The following is a 13962-nucleotide window of genomic DNA, read 5'->3' as shown; positions in this document are numbered from 1 at the left end:
TTTAAATTTTAGGATTGTTATTATAATTTTGATAAATAAAAAAATTTATTTAAAAATATTTTTAATAATAATAAAGAAATATACTATAAAAAGATAGGAAAAAAAAAAGAAGTCTTAATATTATGTCCAACATAAATTCCTTCATTCTTAATGTTGTAATGTCTTTAAAAGTTTATACGTTATAATTTAACTCAAACTATTCTTCCTTTTCACCCCTTCTTTTATTTTATTAATTAATAAAAATAATATTTGTGACACTTTCTACCCCAACATTAATACACAATAAATGTAAATAATAATAAAAAAAATTCTTTCTTTGAGTAAATAAAATTTTTTATGGATAAAATAATTGTCTCAAATATCATAAAGTAGAAGATTCACATTCGTAACTCATAAATCATAAAAAATTAACATGTAAGTTTCAAAACTCAAGAAATCATATAAAGAAAAATTCCAGCAAAAGTGGCAGTGCCTCCTATTTAGGAATTAATTTATAACTTCCAAATCATGTACTAAAAATAATATGACAAAGATGCACATTTTGGTCTTTTATCAAGAACGTTCAAAATTACAAAAGAAAAGAAAACTAAGGCTTTTAAAAACAATAATATCCCAAACTAAGTCTAGTTATGCCTGATGTCACATCCTATCAGAGCATGCCCAATTGAAGCCTTAAGCTTTATCACCAACATCCTCATGATGATGATCACCTGCAACATAATTTAAACATATACAAGAACAACAAGGGAGTGAGAAACATCTCACTCAGTTTTAGGTGAAGAAATAAAGGTTAGATAGCACACACACAAACAACATATATAAGTCACATGGAAACAATACACATACATAATCAACATCACATGTACACTCATTTATCATGCAATGATGTCATGGATTCGACTCATAAATGCATGCATGTGGCGCCATAAGGAAGTTTCACATTTCATCACTGGTGACCCTAAGGTACACCTAGTTACATCACTGGTGACCCTAAGGTACACCTAGTTACATCACTGGTGACCCTAAGGTACACCTGGTTACATCATTGGTGACCCTAAGGCACACCTTGTTAGCATGTCGTGGGTGACCCTAAGGTACACCTTGTTAGCATGTTACGTCGTGGGTGACCCTAAGGTACACCTAGCATGTTACGTTGTGGGTGACCCTAAGGTACACCTTGTTAGCATCACTGGTAACCCTAAGGTACACCTTGTTAGCATCACTAGTAACCCTAAGGTACACCTTATTAGCATCACTGGTTGCGGCCTCAGCGACACACCTGGAGTTATATGTGCATATGATGCATGTCATACATTCATTATTTCATTGACTCAACATTTGACTTATTACAGAATTTCATTTAGTACATCATGTCATTATTTTTCATATTCTCATAATCATAACTTGTCTCAATAGTCCATTCTTATGTCTCATGTCATTTATACATATTTCACATGGTCATGTCATAAATACTCCTCATAAGGTCCACACAGGAATCCACAGAGAGCATTCTTATTCATATTAAAACTTATTTATTTTTAACATTAATTACATATTCATTTATTACTTTCAACAAGGAACAAAGAAGAGCAAACAGAAAATAAAACAGAACACATTAATACTTTGCATGTTTCTAGGAACATGCAACAGGCAAGGGATTGGGAGTCAATCCGACAATCAAACTATCCAACAATTATTCCCACACCCCCGAGCGAGATTTCTCACTCCCCCCTTACCTGGATAAGTAGGAGCTGAAACTTGAGCAAAACCTCATCCTCTGGATTCCCTCTTCCTTTCTGATGGAGAAGATAGGAGGAGTGAATGTTGTTCTTCTCCTATTCTTCACCTAGGCTTGGATCTTCTTCAAGGAGCTTGAATCCGAAGATGGAGAACTCTGGAATGTTGAAGGAACACAAGTGGAATGAGGTCTAGACTTGGATGGAAGCATCCAGGCTCAAGCATCAATGGAGAGCACACTTCAAAGAGAAGGATTCTAAGGTGAAATCCTAAGGTTTTGAAGATGAACTCTAAAGGACTTTTGAGAGAGGAAACTCGGCCAATGGCTCACAAATTTCTATTAAGATCAAAAGTGAATACAAAAATGTGAAGGGAGGACTTAAGTATGCACGGAAATGAAGCACATAGGCACCTAAACCAAAGCTACACAAATTGGCGCCTAAAGTTTGAATTCAAATTTGAAATTTGAATTCAAACTTTGGTGCACATGTGTAAGTCCGAAAATTTAGGTACCAAGGTGCATTTAGGTCTGATTTGAGAGTCATTTAGGGTTAATTTGAGTGTCACATGTTCAGCCACCAATGGTGCAAAACATGTGACTCAAATGTAACTTAAATAGCTTCCAAATTAAACCTAGTTTAACCTAATTAGCATACTTTAGTATTCCTTGTATTTTCCTATTCTAATGACCTAATTACATTGGTCAAACAATTACAATGGAAAGGAAAAATTACAAGAATGAAAATGAGCCCAATATTGGGTACCAAAGGCCCAAAGGCCCATGAAGCCCAAAACTAGGCCCAACTAGCCTAAAACCTAAAATGCTAATCTATGTGGTCCAAAATACAAGACCAAAATATATGATACCTATACTAACATGATGTATACAAAACATATGAAAATAGCTATAACAAACTATGGCCCATGAAAAGTTCAACTTGGGCCTTCCCAGGCCCATAAGGCCCATTGGACCCTGACTGGCCCAAACCTTCATGTCTAGCCAACTCCTCTTGGATCTTTGAGTATGTCACCTCTTGCACTCCAAAGCATGATTCCATCATCCCTCCCTCTTGAAAAGGATTTGTCCTCAAATCTCGAGGATGAATGGAAGAAAACTCAACACCTACATGTACAACATACAATGGATAAGAGATGAAACTTTCAGAAATCCTAGGAGGAGTCCTTCTATCTAGCCTAAGAAAAAATAAACTATCAAAATTAGACTCCCTAAAAATAGGCTCCTCTTCTAAGCATAACCTAGAAGTAAACCCTAAAAATGTAAGGACACTATAACTAAAACAATGAAAAGAATGATTTTTAAACACTACTATATCTTGCCTAAAGTACCCTAAATGGTAACCTAGGCTTTTCCTAAAATATAAAGAAAAAATTACTAGAAAACGCCCTAGACAATTTTGGATTTGATTTTTTACTAGATACTCATAATCATATAAGCTATATTTATCTTGTAGGGAAGGAAACAAATTAAGTTCAAAAGAGTAAGAACTTCCCATAAGATTAAACATAGAATATAGATTATTACAAGTTGTATCTACTAAACAATGTAAACCGAAAATTGGGTGCTTTATTAAATTTAAAGAAATACTTCCTTTCTTGTGCACCATCAAGGAAGTAGTATAAGGAGTAACACTAGGAATAGTCCACTCCTTCTTCACTATATTTCTAAGTTGAGAATTCTTGGTTTGAAATTTATTTTGTTTTTCATTCTCAACTATAAGATAAGTGGCAGCATTAGGACAAGAGTCAAAACTTTTATGAATAAAGAGAGTTCTTTTCAAGTCTTGTTTGGTCATAAAATAACTCTCCTTGGTCACAAAGGTTTTAGTGGAATCCCCTTCTTCCACACTCTTTCCTTCTTTTCTTCCTTTATTTCTTTTTCTTTTCATTTGCTTTTGATCCTCAAACACTTGGGGTGGTGTTAAAGGATTAAAAACAATTTCCTTATTTTTATGAGTGAAAGTTATTTTGTTAGTAAGGCCATCATGTATAGTTTGTTTATCAAATTGCCATGGCCTACCAAGCAAAATATGACAAGCTTCCATAGGGATCACATCACATAAAACTTTGTCTTTATAATCCCCTATAGAAAACTTGACCTTCACTTGTTGATTCACCTCCAATTCCTCACCTTCATTGAGCCAATGAAGTTTATAAGGGTGAGGGTGAGGAATGGTGGTAAGGGCTAACTTGTTAACCAACCTTGTACTACAACAATTAGAACATGATCCACTATCAACAATGAGAGAACAAGTTTTTTTAGAAACTAAACATCTTGTGTGAAAGATGTTCTCTCTTTGTGATAGTGAAGTGGGACAAGGTTGACTTCCAAGAAGCCTTTTGACCATAAGAAGATCACCATCAACAGGATATAGCTTTTCAATTTGAGGGTCTTCCTTACTAGTCTCACTATCACTTGAAGTGGTAGAACTAGATTCATCAAATCTACTATAAATGTCTTGTCCTCTCAAAATCATGACCTTTTTAGTTGGACATTGAGAAGCTATATGGCCTCTCCCAAGACATTTAAAGCATTTGATGTCACTAGTTTTACTACTAGAAGTGACAACATTTTTATTTTTATCACTTTCTTTTTCTTTTTCTTTTTCTTGACCCTTACTAGAGTTTTTAGAAGAGTCATATTGACCCTCCCTCTTGTAATCATTATTGATATAAGAGTTAGCTTGAGTTTTTCCTTTTAAAGAATTTTTCCTTAAATTTTGTTGTTCCACCCTTATACAAAGTTGGACCAAATCATCAAGGTCCCTATAAGGGAGTAACTCAACTCTATCTCTTATGTCAAAATTAAGACCACTTAGAAATCTAGCAATGGTCAATCTTTCTTCTTCCCTTATCCCAGCCGTCATGAGATACAACTCCATTTTTTATCTATACTCCTCAACACTCATACCCTTTTGTTGGAGTCTTTGGAGCTTATCCATAAGCTCCCTACTATAATAAGAAGGTATGTGCCTTCTTCTCATAGCACTCCTCAACTCATTCCAATAAGTGATGGGAGGATCATTGTGAAGTCTTCTCTCTCTTTCCAAGGATGTCCACCAATACATGGCTTGTCCTTGAAAAGCTAGGGTGGCTAAAGGAACTTTTCTTTCCTCACCTACTTGATGACAAGTGAAGATTTGCTCCACTTTCATCTCCCAATCCAAGTAGGTGTCCACATTATCTTTTCCATGAAAGTAAGGGAGATCAACCCTTGATTCCCTCACTTTGTGTTCTTTAATGACTCTCCTAGGTGGGGGTTGATAGTAAGCATCCATTTGTATACTACCATCATTATTTTGACTTTGAGAATCATTGGAGCTCTTGGTTGAGCTCCTAGAAGAACCTTTTGGACTTTTATTTTTATTTAATCTTTTCAAAAGTTTTTCTTCTCGTTGCTTAATCTTTTGAATCTCTTGTTCTAAAGCCATGATTTGTACTTCCTTTTCAAGTTTTTCTTTTTGTTTTTGAAGTATTTCATCATGCTTCCAAAGTTTTAGTGCCTCAACCTCCTTGACAATTCTTTTAAAACTTTTAGGAGATTCAAAGTCACTACTACTTTGAGAATGTTGACTCATGATTAAGCAATAAGATTTTATATGCTATGCAAAAAGTTATAAAATATTTTTGGTATTTTCTAGGAATGAAAATAACACTTGGAAGTCTAAGTGTACAAGTTGCACTATCAAGGGAGGTGAGCTACAAAGAGCCACTTAATAACCAAGCCTTTTCAAGTGGAAATCACTAAACTCCTTTGTGGTACTTCCAATTCCCCAAAACTTTTCACAAAAATTTTGAATGTTTTTTCACAATTTGTTTGTTTTTTAGACTAAACTAAACGTGAGCAAGTAAAACTACACAAGTCTAGACGTTTCAAGGCAGCAAATAAAGCAATTAAAAGACAAAGAACTTAAAGGAATCAAGATAAGTAACTAGTCGGGTTCCCTAAGTGGAAGCTTGAAACATATGAAATTTCCAAGCCACTTCCACTAGCACTACACGTGAGGATGCTAACAAGGATTTAGATATACCTGACCAGCTTCTTAATACTCCCTCCAAGCTTTACAAATTGGTTTAAAATACAAAAGATTTGGCAAAAATGTAAACTAGTCTAGGAAAGCAATAAAGTGGCGGCTTTAGCAACCAACTAGTGACGGATTGTTGTGCAAATTTTCCAACACTTAATCAAGTGTTTAATCCGCCACTAATCCTTCAATATGATGCTACTGGACCTGCAAAAGAAACACAACAAAGAGGTTAATGGTGGCTGCCTCACAAGGTGAAAGGAATGGTCACTCAAGTGAAGGAAGTTTAGGAGAAGTTTTGGTCACTAAATTAGGTCAAATTTTTAGGTCTTAGTGTCCAAACTTTTCCTACTCTTTGTTGAGCAATGCTTGATCCTTGAGCAAGGATTTGAGGCCACTTCCAGCACAGGGAAATTATTGAAAGAAAACTAGACAAGCAATAGAAGCACAATTTGAAAAGCTTATACCAAAAGTTAAGAGTAATATGTATATATGACAAGACTCAAAGAGGTTCAACAAGTAAAACTGGAAAATAAGACTCCAAATAAAGCTAGCACTCAGTTAGGAATGTTCCTAGATAGGTACTAGAGTAGATGAACAAAACAAAAAAAATTTGAAAGCAATTGGATAAGTATAGAACAAATAGTAGTCAAAACAATAACAAGGAATCAAATGAATTTTTATCAATGAACACCTCTCGGCTTTTTCACTTTAAAATGCTTTCTCTATTTTTTTTAATTCTTTCTTTTTCTATATTCAAGTTAAGAGTCCAGAGAGTATATTTCCTTTTGTTTCAAATTTTTCTAAGATTCCAAGCTATAGAAACCGTGACTACAAGTTAGACAAAAATTAGGTCAAAAATTCAAGTAAACTTGAGAAACTAGTGCACTAGTCTTTAGGTTTTGGTTTGGATTCCTTTTTAACTCTTTTTTTTTTGAACTTTAGGTCTTTTCTTTTGTTTTAGGCTCTGTTTTATCTCTGTTTTCAGCCTCTAATTTTTTTTAAAAATTGAATCCACAAGAAAAAGTGCACTAGAAGTAGAATTAAGTACTTGAAATTTTGAGTCAAAAAATTTTATAAGATTTTCAATGGAAAGTGATTTGAAAACTTAAGAACACAATGGAAACCTAACTCTAAAGAAACTTGCTAGGACTAATAGCAAATTATGAAAACAATAAGGTAAAAGAAAAAGCACATATAGGTAGGCAAAAGAGAAGCAAAACCGAGAGCAATATGTAGACACAAATTCAAAATAAAGCTAGGTTAAACATGCTATTCAAGGAATTTGCAACATATAAAGACTAAACACAAACTTCTAAGACAAAACATAGATTCAAAACCAAAATCTAAATGCAATGCATGAGGTCCAATCACGGACACATACAAGGAATGAAGAGACTCAAATTAACTCAAAACAAGCACAAGCTAATAGGTCCTAAACATGTTGATTGTGGAAGAAATCAAGAACAATCAAACAATGGATCTATGGAACAATTTTCTTCAAAACAAATAGATCCGAATTGAAAACTCAAGAGGACAAACAAGAGTACACAAACAACAAAACAAACGGACACAAAAACAAGAGAACTTATCTCCTTGAAGAACCTTGCTCTTGATACCAAAAATGATGGAGAAGATAGAAGGAGTGAATGTTGTTCTTCTCCTATTCTTCACCTAGGCTTGGATCTTCTTCAAGGAGCTTGAATCCGAAGATGGATAACTCTGGAATGTTGAAGGAACACAAGTGGAATGAGGTCTAGACTTGGATGGAAGCATCCAAGCTCAAGCATCAATGGAGAGCACACTTCAAAGAGAAGGATTCTAAGGTGAAATCCTAAGGTTTTGAAGATGAACTCTAAAGGACTTTTGAGAGAGGAAACTCGGCCAATGGCTCACAAATTTCTATTAAGATCAAAAGTGAATACAAAAATGTGAAGGGAGGACTTAAGTATGCACGGAAATGAAGCACATAGGCACCTAAACCAAAGCTACACAAATTGGCGCCTAAAGTTTGAATTCAAATTTGAAATTTGAATTCAAACTTTGGTGCACATGTGTAAGTCCGAAAATTTAGGTACCAAGGTGCATTTAGGTCTGATTTGAGAGTCATTTAGGGTTAATTTGAGTGTCACATGTTCAGCCACCAATGGTGCAAAACATGTGACTCAAATGTAACTTAAATGGCTTCCAAATTAAACCTAGTTTAACCTAATTAGCATACTTTAGTATTCCTTGTATTTTCCTATTCTAATAACCTAATTACATTGGTCAAACAATTACAATGGAAAGGAAAAATTACAAGAATGAAAATGAGCCCAATATTGGGTACCAAAAGCCCAAAGACCCATGAAGCCCAAAACTAGGCCCAACTAGCCTAAAACCTAAAATGCTACTCTATGTGGTTCAAAATACAAGACCAAAATATATGATACCTATACTAACATGATGTATACAAAACATATGAAAATAGCTATAACAAACTATGGCCCATGAAAAGTTCAACTTGGGCCTTCCCAGGCCCATAAGGCCCATTGGGCCCTGACTGGCCCAAACCTTCATGTCTAACCAACTCCTCTTAGATCTTTGAGTATGTCACCTCTTGCACTCCAAAGCATGATTCCATCACTTTCTCTCTCTCTTTCTTTTTATTTCTCTCTCTCTCTCTTCTCTCTCTCTTTCTCTCTCTAAGATTTTCACCTTCTGAGTCAGTATAATTTTTTTCACCTCCTGCCTCTTATTTATAGGCATCCAGGAGTACCCAGAACGGCCTGTTCTGGATCCGGAACGGCCCGTTCTGGACCCTTCGAATATACGTAAAATTTTCAACTGGAACGGCACATTCCAAAATCAGAACGGTTCGTTTTCAAAAATTAGAACAGCCCGTTCTAAAATCAGAACGGTCCGTGGGGTTCATTTTTACACACATTGACCTTTATTAGAACGGCCCGTTTTCAGCTTAACTTTTTAGGCATTTTTAGAATCTTGGAACGGTCTGTTTCCCTTTGGGAATGGCCCGTTCTGAAAAAACCCAAATGAACCTTTTTACTACTTTGGAACGGTCCGTTCCACTTTTGGAATGGCCCGTTCTGCTACTTCAAAAATAATATATTTTCTTCGTTTGGAACGGCCCGTTCCACTTTTGGAACAGCCCGTTCCGGCGCAAAAAAAAACAAAATTTTATAAAAATTTTCATAAATAATTTAAATTATTACAAACCTTTAAAATATTTTATAAAACCCTTTAATTAACTAAAATAACTATATAAAAATAAATAATAATCAATATTGTATTAGTAGAAAATTCAGGATGTTACAATATTTATATTAGAAACTCAATTAATTAATCCAATAAAGATCATGTATAATTTTATTAAAAACAAATTATTTTATTTTTCTCATAAAATCTAGAATGTTATAGGACGAAAGTTAAGAAAGCATGAGTTCCTTTAAATTCAACTTTATTAGCATATGAAAGTACTCTAAGAAACTTTATTTTCTATTCTTGAAATCGTCTTTTTCTCTTTTTGGAATCACTATCAATTCTCAATGCTTTGTAAAATAGTTTTTGGTTGTTGAAAGAGCTCAAGTTGGAAAAGAGATTTGTTGAACTATATTTCATGCTAAAGGAAGGAATAAAGAGAGAGAAAATAAAGTCTAAAGAATTGTTAGGAAAAATAAGAAGCATCATTTATTTTTTAAAAAATGAACAAGAAAGTGAAATAAATAAAAAAATAAATTGCCAGAAAGTACTACATTAATGCATTGAAATAATAGTGACTTTTAATAGCTCAATTAAATAACATAATTATCATTTAAAGTTAACATATTATCGAATATATATATATATATATATATATATATATATATATATATATTCGATAATATGTTAGGGGTGGGTATACGGATCGATCTGACTTGTAAAACTCGTATTTTATACGAATTAAATAAGTTCGGTCTGTAAAATAAATGAAATTATTTTTCAAGTCTATATTCGATCAGTCAAAATTTGCGGATAACAGAGCGGTCCACAGGTCTAAATAATGATTCACAAAAATAATTTTTAAAAATTAAAAGTACATAAAATTAGAAGAAAAAAATCTTTTTTATTTATATGCTAAATTTCATCACACTGAAATTTATCAACATTTAGAATGGTTTAAAATACTAAATATTAAAATAAAAATAATTACAAATACTTATATAATAGTACCAACCTTTCAATAATAAAAGCATCAAAATGTCATAAAAATAATTTAAATGACAAATACATACCAACTAACACATAGTTTTAATGTCATAATAATTTAAATGATTAAATACACAACCTAATATTAAAGTCTTAATATCTAAAAATATTAATTAATGAAGTCCGCGGACTAGCCCTTGAGACCACGGATTAAATCCGGCCGTCAAGTCCACGGATTTCACAGACTAGACTTAAAAATTAAACATAATCATATGGATTTGAAAAAAATAGGTCTATTATCCGCAAAGTTCGCGGACTTACGAACCGGTCCGTGGACCCGGGTCCATCTACCCACCCCTAATATATATATATATATATATATGAAGAGGGTTCAAACGACATCGGTGTAACTTTTACTAAGTGTTACACCGCTCAATAACTTTATATTAAATGTGAATTTTAAAAATTCAACCATTAGATTGAAAGTTCATTATTATTAGATCATATATATCAAATTTTATATTAATCTAAGATGATTTGATACTTCATTCTCATAAAACAAAATTGACGTAATATATACATTTCAAAATATACTAAAATATGAACACTTTGATTACCTTCAAGTTGTTGTTCAATTTTAACAAAATTTGATATATATGTGTGTGTGTGCGCTCGTGTTTGTTTGTGTGCGCGCGTGTTTGTGTGTGAAAAATATCACTCTCTAATAGACCAAGGATTATATTATATTCAATAAATGAACTCAAGTGTTTTTTACCAAAGGCATTAATTGCATGAAAAATTTAAATAACATTAATGGGTGAGTTAAATGTAGATTCCAAATTCAATTAATACTAGGGGAGTTAATAAGGTGGCATAATGTTGGATAATAATGTTGAGTTTGAGGTTTTTTTACCATTGTGGTGTAGTTTTTTGAAACTATTTATAAGGAATTGTTTTATAACTATTTACATATTTAAGATTATTTCATTCAATGTCGTTATGGGCCATAACAATCTGCGTGATACATGTAATTTTTTTTTAGTCATGAAAGTCATAAAAAAAGAGTACTACCGGTAGTAACATATTATTAGTTGTTATAAGTTACAACTACAATGACAAATTTTATTTTTTAAGGGGTCGTTACGGTCTATAGCAATCCCATTTTTTATTGATTTTTTAATTTTTTTTAAAGTCTCTATGAGTTATAACAACCCCATTTTTTTATTAGATTGTTATGGTCTATATCATCTCTATTTTTATTTTTACAACTTTGGGTCACATGGCACCCTCTTAATGGAACAGAGCAATCAAAGCAAGTGACATTATGGGCCAAAAGGACATAACGACCATGTTTTTTTTTTTTGTTTTTTTTTTATATCTTATGTAACCAAGTCATGTGGTGTTATAACCTACAGTGATCATGTTTTTAATTTTTTAAATTATTTTATTTATGCTAATATATAAAAAGACCCTTTTAGTAACTACCTTAGTCTCTTTTACATTTGGTAAACCATTATACATTTTTATTGTTATAAAAAATAATATTTTTATAAAATTCAAGACTTAAACTTGAGGCCTTCACGCTCGAGGACTATTTGCAATACTAGTTAGACTAACATACTTTTATTATTTAATCTCAATTTTTTTCTTACTTTAAATAGAATGAGTGACATTATAGTCACTATGGCCCATAACAACCATGTTTTAAAAAATAAAAAATATTTTACATGACCAAGGTCTATAGCACTATGACCCATAGTGACCATTTTTAATTTTTTTTTTCTACATTTTTACATACCAAGACTTGTGGCATTATGCCTTGTAGCAATCATGTTTATAATTTTTTTAACTGATTTATTTATGTTTATATACGAAGGAGATCCTTTTATTAATTACCTTGATTTTCTCTACATTTAATAGACCATTACACCTTTTTATCATAATAAAAAATAATAATATTTTTATCAAATTCAAAACTTGAACTCAAGACCTTTATCAAACTTAAGATTTGAATTCAAGACCTTCACACTCAATAACTAAATACGGTACCAATTAGATCAACATAATCTTGTTACTTAATATTAATTTTTATTTATTTTTAATAAAGATAATCTTGTTACTTAATATTAATTTTTATTTTATTTTTAATAAAGATGATATGGGTTATAGCAATCTTAAACCTTAAACCCTAAATTTAAAAGACATAAATGGTTACAAAATAGTCTCACTTAGATATATAATTTTAATAATTACACCACAAAAGTAAAAAACAAAAAAAAAAAACTGTTTGAGCAACGAAAAAGACGTTGAAGATCTTCATCACTTTATGTATATTAAAATTAAGATTAAGATATGAAAGAAGTAGAATAGGAATAAAACGTGTGTAGAAGATACGTTTACCTAATAACATATATACTTAACTCAAATAAAAAAGGGTGAAAATGTCATTTCATTTTTTTCATTGGTCCCACAATTATTTCTTGCAACTTTTAAACAACATATCGTCACCGATGAGCAAATTTTATTTTAACATAGGTCTCACATGTTTTTTCTTCTCTCACTTTTCTTATTTTCTAAAAATTAAAATTTTCATTTTGTTTCCTCATTATTTTACACCTACTTCTCTCTTTCCATAATCTACGTAAACAAACTACATAAGTGTCGAAAAAGAATCATCGATAAGTTTCTTGGTGCCCTTGTCCTATTGGTGTAATTCACAATGTTATGTTTTCCACTAATGTTTGGGAACTTATGAAGGGATTCAAATTTTATTTTTTAAGAAAATAAAAATAAAGGCAGGGGTAGATAAATGTTAGGAATATGCTTAAATATCTTTAGGAGAATAAATTAAATTTTGATAAAAATATTTTATTTATATTTCAAATATTTAGATTTAATCTGTTTTGATTATTTTAGGATTTGTTTCCTTATTTTTAAAATAGGATAATATTAATATTTTATTTTATATAACAAATTTTCTCTATAAATAAATATTCATGAATAAAATTAGATTATAATCCTCTCATAAAAAATAAGTCTTATAAAATATCCTCTCAAACAAATACCATAAATAACTCCATCAGTGGTATCAGAGCCGCAGGTTGGATTCGGTGACAACCAATAACTTCATAACCCCTCATAACTCATAACAAATAACGTGATATATAAAGACAGATTCCGCCGCATGAAAGGTTAGGTCCCTTATTTGAGGGGAGGATTGTTGGGATACAAACAAGTCTCACATCGATAAAATAAGACAAAAAATAACAACTAATATAATACAAACATACTTCAATGATTAAGAGGCCTTTTGGATAATGACCAAAAGCAAAACCGTGAGGGCTAAGGCTCAAAGCGGACAATATCTCATCATTGTGGAGTATGCTTGTGTAATAACCTTATAAAAACAACCTTCATAAAATATTTTCTCAGACAAATACCATAAAATAACCTCAACAGTCTTATTTTTTGCCACTATTTTTGTTCTTTCATTTGGCTAAATATAAACCCTCCATAGATCCTTCTTTGTTCTAATACTTGCATTGCATGTAATTTGTCTGAGCATTGTTTGATTATCTCATTCTCCTTCATTCTTTGTATTTCAAATTCTCTCATTAAATTTAATAGTGGCAAAAGAATCATAAAGTCAGACAAATACCATAAAATAATCTCAACAGAGGCTATAAAGTGTTATTTAAAGATGAAAAGTGTGTGATTAAAGATATACACAACAAAGAAGTGTTCAATGTTCATATGAAAGACAAAAGTTTTGCTTTTAAATTTGGAGAAGGAGGAGCCAATTATAAATGAAGATACAAGTGAAGAGCACAAAGATGCATGTTTTCAAAAGAAGTTTGATGATCAAGAGAAGAATGAAGATGATGAAAAACCACCTTCAAAAGAGAAGTTCAAGACAAATGCTAAAGTGGTCCTACTCAAGAAGGATTACAACAAAAATCACAAAAAGAATAAAAAGAGAAAAGGCAGATTTTGAAAT

The sequence above is a fragment of the Cajanus cajan genome, chromosome 1, assembly GCF_000230855.2.
Source record: "Cajanus cajan strain Asha chromosome 1, NIPB_CcT2T_4, whole genome shotgun sequence".
NCBI lineage: Eukaryota > Viridiplantae > Streptophyta > Magnoliopsida > Fabales > Fabaceae > Cajanus > Cajanus cajan.
The sequence above is the reverse complement of the archived record's forward strand: the minus strand, read 5'-3'. Positions refer to the sequence as shown.